Genomic DNA, 9,671 nt, shown 5'->3' on the forward strand with positions numbered 1-9,671 from the left:
TTGCACACTTCCGCATAACATTTATTATCATTTAATTGAAAGGATTCAGGATTATGAGGCGCTGCAGAGTAAAGAGTTTGAGGTAATAAAGTGTGCTGTGTTTGAATCTGTGATTACAGCAAGTCCACACTTATAACAGCAGAGTTTGATTTATTTATCAAACTTGTGATAAATCACAACTAAGTTCATCTGCAAGGGTTCATTTTTTTTCATCATTACTCAGACTCACACCTGATGTTTCCAGGTACTTCAGTGGTTCCATCAAAGTCATTTTTCTTGACCTTGTTTAGATAATAGGTCATCACTGCACCAGATACATATTCATCCCATTTGCTAAGACAGGAGGCAGCAATCACAATTTTCCCCGGGTTAGGACCGTTGGTGGGCATGGAGACTCCATAGTATCTCTTTGAACAGGATTTCTGAGAAATGCAGATGGTTGAGGAGACCAGAAAATGTGGAGCTTGGTCTTTGATGAGTTCTTGCAGACTCTGCTTAATTTGCTCTTCATTCTCTGGATTATTCAGCAGGACAATCTGGAAACGGTTACAGATACAGTCAACTGCCAACTAAGATCTGCTAGAAATTAAATTCCAGTCATTAAAATGAAAGTAAGTGCTTTTTAAAAAAAAAAAAAAAAAAAAAAAATTCATACATACCATTTACTAATTTTATTTTTTAACAGTTGCTTATTTTCAGTGAATTAAGAATAGATGGATTTATGCCTAATTAGAACTGTGTCAACGAGTGTAGCTTTAATGTTATTTAGAAATATAAGGATATAAGCTTATTAGGTTCATAATTGGTTAGCTTTTGTGTTACTGTGTTTAAATTAAGGGTGATGTAATTCATTTAAAAGTGAAATGTTGCGATTGTGTCAATGAAATAAAAAAAGAAAAGAAACCTGTGTGTCTGCACAGGTTGAACATTTTTATACTAAATTTAATTGCATAACAACACCACATGCAATAATAAAAATGATAGCATTACTGCTGTTCTTTTCCCACATTTTCTATCAGTTAAATAAATCTATCGCTATTGCTATGACTGCGGCCACATCGCTGGTGTTAAATCATGGTGTGCGTACAAGTTTAAACTTTAAGCTGTGATGTTTTGTACTGGCTAGAGACACGTAAGGTTTGTTTCTTGAGGACATAAATGAGGCCATTACTTTTTATTATACACAGGGAGAGACAATTTTAATTGTTATCTCAGACTTGAAATCAAAAACGTAATCTGTCAAAGCATCTGCTGAATGCAATCCTTGTATAAGAAGATGTCAACATTATGGATATTTGCACATCCATGAACTCCACAGTAATAAAGAGTATCACCTCCCTGGAGTTGTGTTGATATCCTCAAGGATCTAAGTCCAGTATTGACATTCAGTCTTTTAGCTTTGTGTTTGCAATCTACAGATCCTTTAAAAAGTGCCCGACTCTTCACTGTTTGTTGCTGAAACATAATGTACACTAGGTTTTTCAGCTTTTGAATTCATCAGTATGAAAGTACTCTGCACTATACATGACATGAAACTGGAGGCTCTGCCGGGGAAGCTGAGTCAGATAAAAGTCGAAAGGCCTGGGATATTTTTTTTCTTTAAGCCTGACAAAATATCCCTGATGATTTCTTCTTGGGGAAAAAAGGGAGGTTTGTTGATTTTTCCCAGAAAGAAGATGCTGTGAAGAGTCTGCTAAGTGAAAGCACATGAATTCATTGTTAAATTACAGATTGCACAAAGCTGTTTCCAAAGCTTGCAGTTTAACCCGCCTTGTCCATTAAGCGTTCCTTCCACCTCTTACTTCCTTGAGGCATGTTACACCACTCCTGCATCTGTTTCAGTATCTTGAAGGCAGAAATGTCACGGTTCTGGGTCCGTTGGACCCAGTATTTTGAGTTTATTATATTTCGGTTTAATTCTGCTTCATGGATTGTTTTCTTATTCTTGTAGTGATGACGATTATTATTTCTTGTTTCTGTTTATCCGTGCTTAAGGATTTGTTCTCAGTTATATCTCACGTTTAGTTTAGTTCAGGTTCCATGTGTCATTCTCTGTCTGTCTGTCTCTCAGTGTAAAGTCTGCATGCTTGTTTAGTAATTCATGTTTCCTGTTTTATTGTGAAAGTCTTTGTCTTATGTTACTGTGTGCAGCTTGGTTCCCCCCGTCTCGTTAACCCTGATCTCTCCCAGCTGTGTCTCCCTCCTGTTGCCCATTCGCTGATACCACCCTGTGTATATTAGCCCTGTGTTTTCCTGTGCTCAGTGTCGCGTCGTACCCTCAGACCCTGCCTGTGTGTGCCTGCTTGGTTTCATGCCAGCAATAAAAGCTGTGGTTTTAGTTACATTTCGTCTCTGAGTCCTGCATTTGGATCCACATTTCCACCTGCCCGCACACAGAGCCCTGACAAGAAATGCCTTCAAGTTTCTTTTCTTTTTTTTTTTGTTGATTTCTCAGAAATTCTGCTCTCCTAAAATGAATGAGCAGTTATGGATTTAAAAACCCGTCACAGCTCTGATAAATTCATCAGTAGAATCTGCAGACACACAATGTTAAAAACAATAAATTGCACAAAAATGCTGGATGTGGGGAAAAAAACAAAACAACTCACATATGCAGTTTATTTTATTTGTTAGAAGGTTCAATAAGCACTCCAGTTGAGTTTTCTGTCAATTATTTCATGGTTGAGACTTTACAGGATTAAACTGAAACAAGTTAGATTTTACAATGCAGAAATATAATTAGTGCTATAACTGCTACAACTATTATAACTACATGTGTAGCGCTTATGAAAGAGGTTATAGATGGGATCATAAAAGGAAAAAATGGTTTTGTTGTTTTTACTTCATGTGCATCCTGGGTATAGACCAGTATAAAGGTGTTTCTTCCCAATAATTGCTGTCTCGCATCCTTCATATTGCATTTTAAAACGTAGAAGCCTGATTTTATTATTACATATAATTTCTAACAAGCACATTATACGGAGCTGGAGAGTAAACAGTTTGAGCAAATCCACACTCATTCTGTCAGAGCATCATTTATTCATCAGAATCAGACCAAAGCAGATGTATCAGGTCACCTCTGCACCTTATGATTCTGGGGTGTAAAATTCTCCTGTCCATGTCTTAAACTGAATTGTTCGCAACACATTCATAAGATCCTTACGAACCTCTTCCTCTGCTCTCTGCCTGTTTTCAGCTGAGTGTTCATGCACATGTGTTTTATTTTTAACTTCTTCCTCATTTGTAAGCAAGTTGCTCAGGCTCTCGGGTTCAGCACAGTTACCAAAGGCCAGTCTTTGGTGTCGTCTGTGTTCAAGCCAAACAAATTGTGACATGATCTGCAAGGGTTCATTTTTTCATCATTACTGAGATTAAATGCCTCACACCTGATGTCTCCAGGTACTTCAGTGGTTCCATCAAAGTAATCTTTCTTGACCTTTTTTGGATAATAGGTCATCACTGCACCAGATACATATTCATCCCATTTGCTAAGACAGGAGGCAGCAATCACAATTTTCCCCGGGTTAGGACCGTTGGTGGACATGGAGACTCCGTAGTACCTCTCTGAATTTTGGTCGGTTTTGGATTTCTGGGAAATGCAGATGGTGGAGGAGACCAGAAAAAGTGGAGCAAGGTTTTTGATGAGTTCTTGCAGACTCTTTCTTATTTGCTCTTCGTTCTCTGGATTCTTCAGCAGGACAATCTGGAAATAGTTACAAATACAGCCTAAATGTTACACCAGCATCCTAGAAATGATCAGCTTCCATTTGTTTATATTGTAACTGTAATATTTTTATAAATATCTGACTCTAATTCATGAGATTTGTGATTTCTTTTAATATATAGTTGATCCTTGGCGGTCGCACACACTGGCGTATGTGTTCTGTGTCAGAGTTGAAACTCCTTTCAATGTAGTCCAAAGCATCGACATAAATATCCTTGTCTGTTACAGGGATACCAGTTATCTCACCGTGCACATATTCTCCATCCTCTTTGCTGTCCATCACACCAAAGTGTATTGTGCCATTTGATCTGATATTCATACAACCAGCTGCAAATTTAAGAACCTCTTTGGCAAACTTAGCTTGGAGTCTTGTGCGATCCAATGTAGCAGCTACAGCAAAAGACTTAAATTCGTGGCATGGCGATATCAGATTAAAAGCACCTGATTCAGGCTGCAGGATTCTGTGTTTCACATATAAAAAATCAATCCCTTCTTGATCAAATGGCCTTGGTTTACAGTCTTCCTTTGAGATTAACACACATTGTTCCTGAGAAGCGTGGTTCTCCTCAAAGACATCTTGTTCTGTCTCTGTAGTTTGTGCTGGAGGACCATCACTTACTGTTGAAACAGACTGAACCAATTTCTGACTCCTCTTTTCCTCAAACTCAGTTCTTTTGGAACCAGTAGTTTTTTTCTTTTCTTGACATTTTTGCTGGGAGTTGATAAGCTCATCTCTTCTCTGAATAATCAAATGAGCAGGCCCTGACTTCATGTAGATTTTTGTTTTTAGAAAGTCCTCATTTAGTGCAAGTAGGATTTGTCCATTTACTTCTTCTTCATGGAGCTTTTCTATGTACTGTTCCTTCACTCCAATTGATCTTAGCCAGGTGCTTACTTCAGATTCAGTCCAATTCTTGGGTGACTGCTGAGGTGTGTCAGCTGTGAAAGGACAAGCAAAACAAAACATGAATTACCCTATGCATAAAAACATCAGTTAAATAAAAAAAGTTATTGTCACACTTATTTAAGACAAAAACGGACAACATATTATACCGCTTCTTTATTTTGAAATTCCTTGTATATTAAAACATTTTTTCGCCGTTCCGCCTAATCGCATTATGTATGTGGCGAGAGGCAAGCTGCATACATAGTTCACCAGAGCAGAATTCATATTCTTTTACATACTATGGAGGCATTTTTTAAATTTCTCTGCAGCTTCAGACTGAAGATATCAAGGATCTATGTTCACCAAAGAAGCAAAAACATGAAGGAAAGGGAATGTCATCTGGATAAAATGTCGCCTCAAGCCTCATATCCTGAGCTTAAATTGGGGCTCTAACACATGGAAATGCTTGATGACATCCGTAATCCCTTTTCTCTAAAAACCAAGTGAGATATCTCACTGTGGGAAGTGCCCTCTGGCGTGACCAATCATGGAAGCTCTACTACCACAACGTCTCTCGAAGACGAACCAACAATTTCGAGGACACGGGGTCCACAGACATCCTTTTATAATAGCCCCTGTGCCATAGATGTGACATAGGCTTCATTCTATGAGAGGTAGCCCAGGACACAAAGAATTGGTTGCTTTTCCTAAACCCCTGAGTCCTGTTTAGCTAAATGCATAATGCGCAGACAGGACAAAGTGAATTAAGCCGCCTCTGGCTCTCATCAGCAAATGGCCGGTGGATGAAAAACTGATAGCTCCAATGGTAGACTCCCTAACCTTAGACACAAAGGTAGGCTTAGGGCACAGAGCCACCTTTCTATAATTTGGGAAAAACTGGAAAATAAAATTTATATCTCTATCTATCGATAGATAGATAGCTCTCTCTCTCTAAGGGCGCAACGATACACAAAATTCACGGTTCGATACTTTGGTGTCACGGTTCGATATTTTTTCGATACAAAAAATGTTCATGCATTTTTAATTTGTCATTTATTAAAATTATAAATATATATTTTAACTCAAAAGTACAGTTTTTAAATTTAACCCTAACCCTTGTGCGTGTTTTTTATTTTGACAGCGAATGCGCACCTGCGGACCACTTATGTGCAGCCCTGGTTATTTAGCTCATCATATCGCAGCCACAGAAATTCTTTTGTCCATGAAACCATAAAGCTGCACTTTTCTTTTTGCCTTATAGTCTGATTTGTCATAACTTCTCCGTTTTGTGGTAAGCTTTTCTTTGGCTGTCACTTCTTCACCCTGACCTGTCTTATTTGGCTCAGCAGAACTGAAATGCTTTTACACACGCACTCACATAAGCTCAGCGATTCTCTGCGCGATCAACCTCTCACATGTTTAAGCTGCGGGAGATTTCACTTGTCATGTTTGCATAGTAAGCTAACAATAAGACGATGTCAGAGGAATTGGTGCACAAATTATCATCACTCACAGATCAGTGCTGTCGCTCTCTATACACAGTTCGCACGATTGCAAAGTGAAAGCAAAAAAACAAGCACAAATTCAAACGCGACTTCAATATGTCACATATTGACAGTGGCTCACCGATGCCAATGACATAATTACCCAGCTACATTTCTGAAAGAATGCAAAAGCATTGACATATTTTTCCTACAATAGCCCGACGGGCAGGGCAGAGAAAGATTTTGGTAGCCCGACTGAAAAAAAATCGCTAGCCCCAGGACGTCGGGCTAGCGATATTGCGAGCCCTGTATCTGATTGAGGAATCACTCATCTTTGGAAAAGAGAGTTTATTACAGAGAAATGGCTCTTTCCAAAATAAAAGCTATACTATCCGCTTCTTCTGGGCTATATTCTCAGCAGCATATTAAACATATCAGGTGCCCATGAGAAGAATCATGTGCTAACAGCTGTCTAAATGACTCGGCTAAAGTTAGTAGCATGCTTGTTGTTTTTGTCTGCTTCCACTTGTCTTTGCACTAGGATGATGTCGGTGTAAATGTGCAGTCATATTCGGTGTGTTCCCACTAGTGCTTTCAGGTTAATCTCGTTGACATGACCTTAACGCCACAACACGGCAAATCTCCGTTAACGAGCTACCACCGATCGCTCCGTGCATGGGGCTAGACGGCCAACACGTTAACGAGCTAACTGCGCTAACACACTAGTTCACACCAATGTAATTGAGCATTGCATGGCACATCCAACATACTGTTTTACTTTAGTCCATGACTCGCTTACCTTCAGGGTCATACGTCACATGAAAACCAAAATAATTCCAAACGCCAGATCTGAATGAGGTTCAATTTGCCTGTTGCAAGTAGAGCTTAACTTCTGTCTTGCTAGCTTGCCCTGCGCTCTTCCTTCTGACTATGCTGTCTGTGTTGAGCACTCAGTGGATCTGCGCTCGACAGTGCAGCCTAGGCGGAGTAGTCGAACACAGATTCACTGAGCGCTCAACACAGACAGCATCGTCAGAAGGAAAATTGATAAAATAAATTACAAATGTTGTATTGTTCGATACATATGCGTACCGAACCGAAAGCACTGTATCGAATGGTTCAATATCGATACGAATATCGTTGCACCCCTAAAATAAATAAATATATATATATCTATATATATCTATATATATCTCTATATATATCTATATATATATATATATATATATATATATATATATATATATATATATATATAATCTCTCTCTCAAGATGTTTAGTCTATTGAGTTATTTAGCTATGCAGTGGAATAGTTCAAAATATATCTAATTTCAAATCAACAAGCAAAAATCCATCTTTGTTTCTTACTTTCTTTAAAACGGAAGTTTGACAGATTGACTGAAAATGTGAGAACAGTCATCTTACCATGTCGAGCACACAGGAGAACGGACTCCGTCTGGGAAGCTGAGTCAGAATTGAAAAGGTCTGGGAAACTTTTCCTTTAAGGCTTTCAAAATATCACCATCAGAGATTATTTCTTCTGGAGAAAAAGGGATTTTATTGATTTTGCCCAAAAAGAAGATGCTGTGAAGAATCTGTTGAGGGAAAACACATTTACTTAATGTTACAAGTGACATAACAGGACAGTGTTAAAGGTGCCAAAATTAACCCACCTCATCCACTAAGTGTTTACTTCCTGGAGCCATGTTAGACCAGTCATCCATCTTCATGATAATTTTGTAGGCATTTTCTCTGAAACCTTGAGTTTTCAGAAATTCTTCTTTTCTAAAATGATAATGAGTGAGCTGTTAGGGATTTAAAAACACAAGAGGTCTGATAACTTTGGCTTCAGCAGAATCTGCAGACATACCTGTTTTGCTCTTGGTCAGCCTATTTTGAACATGAGAGAAAACATTTAATTTAATATTGACAGAATAAAATAACTATCATTGGTGGCAGAGAAGATGACAGTGAAGAAGTGAAAAGCTGCTACTCACCATTGCTGCAGTCTAAGAATGAAACGGAAAGCACAGAGCGAGCAGCCTCCGCCTTAAAATGGTTCCTCATGTGATTTAAAGAAGACCAGCCCTGCACTGGACTCTTACTCTACTGTAGAAAACAGCTCCACGGGAGAGCATGCGAGCAACTCTCCTAGTAATAGCTAGTGGAGGTTAATATGCACCCGCTGATCACTTTGTTACGTTCCCCTGGGGGGGGGTCTAGGCGGTGAGGGGGAAGTAACAAAAGTGACCGGGTCAGAAAAAGGAGTCAGGGAGGCGAAACAGTTAAATAAAACAGTTTTATTGAAGTAATTCAACTAAAAGAGACGGACAAGCCGTTATCACCATAAAAGAAACACAAACAAAACTCAGGCGTTGGTCAAATAAAGCAAAAAGTCAAAAGGAAAGCGCAGCTCACTAGCTGGAAACCACCGCAAACACTCAGCTCACTAGCTGGAAACCACACTACACAGCTCACTAGCTGGAAACCACCGCAAACACTCAGCTCACTAGCTGTACCCACACAAATGGCACTCTGGCCCAGAGCTCACCCTGCTCTGGGCTTAAATACCTTTAATCGCTGATGGGAATCAGCTGTACCGGCGGGAAAGGTGGCATCTCAGGCAGGAGGTAGTGGGACACGCCCACACAGGCACCCTCAGGAGAGAGAGGCCCTGCTAGGGCCGTAACACTTTGTTTATCATTTGCTCTCCAGGGCCCTATTTCAGGAAGCCGGTTTAGTGCAAACTCTGAGTAAGTATACCCTGAGTTAACGAAAACTCTGGGTTTTCGGTTTCACAAAGCGAGTTTAGATTAATTCTGAGTGAGTTACTATGACGACACACTCCGTGAAGCTAACCTGCCCCCTAGCAGGTTTACTACAACTAACCCTGACGTTCTCCGCCTCTTTGTCGGAAACCTGACTGTAGGAAGTGTCAGACATGGCGTGCTCCTTCCTTGAAGAGCCAGTAGATGTTGAAGCCCAAATTCTCCGCAGAGCTCTCCGCCGGGAGAGAGTGATTAGAGCGCGTTCGGACATTTTATCATTTCCTGATGATTTTCTGTGCGAACGTTAGTTTTTCAGCACAATCTATAATTCATTTGAATAACATCCTCAGGCCTAATATTGCTCATGTGACACATCGCGGACATTCTCTCAGTTCTGTGCATATTATTTGTATTGCACTTCGGTTTTTTGCAAACGCGAGCTTTCTGTATAATATTGGTGACGCTGAGCACGTTTCCAAGGTTACCGTCTGTCGGGCAGTCAGGAATGTTACAGTTGCACTGAAACGTCTCCTGTACTCGTTTGTGGTGTTCCCCGGTCATAGACCCACAAGATTTATCAAAGAGGGATGCCACAAAATTGCAGGTATCAGGATGAACGAAACTTAATTCATGATGTGGTGATACTTGAACTACTACTTAAATTTTACATTTATGTTCACGGTTCCCAGGCGTGATTGGCTGTACAGATGGCACTCACATTCCAATCATTGCTCCTTCAGTAAATGAAGGAGACTATGTGAACAGGAAGTCTTTCCACAGCATTAATGTACAGGTACATAGTTCCCTGT

General features: G+C 39.8%; 1 pseudogene; it reads right to left on the bottom strand.

The window, feature by feature from the left end:
• Window positions 1-3,086: 3,086 nt before the first annotated feature.
• LOC146613999 (uncharacterized) lies at window positions 3,087-8,232 on the bottom strand (annotated as a pseudogene).
• Window positions 8,233-9,671: the final 1,439 nt, after the last annotated feature.

The sequence above is a fragment of the Diplotaxodon limnothrissa genome, linkage group LG18 (assembly GCF_057381915.1).
Source record: "Diplotaxodon limnothrissa isolate DT_005_m linkage group LG18, D_limnothrissa_male_GT1.1, whole genome shotgun sequence".
NCBI classification, from domain to species: domain Eukaryota; kingdom Metazoa; phylum Chordata; class Actinopteri; order Cichliformes; family Cichlidae; genus Diplotaxodon; species Diplotaxodon limnothrissa.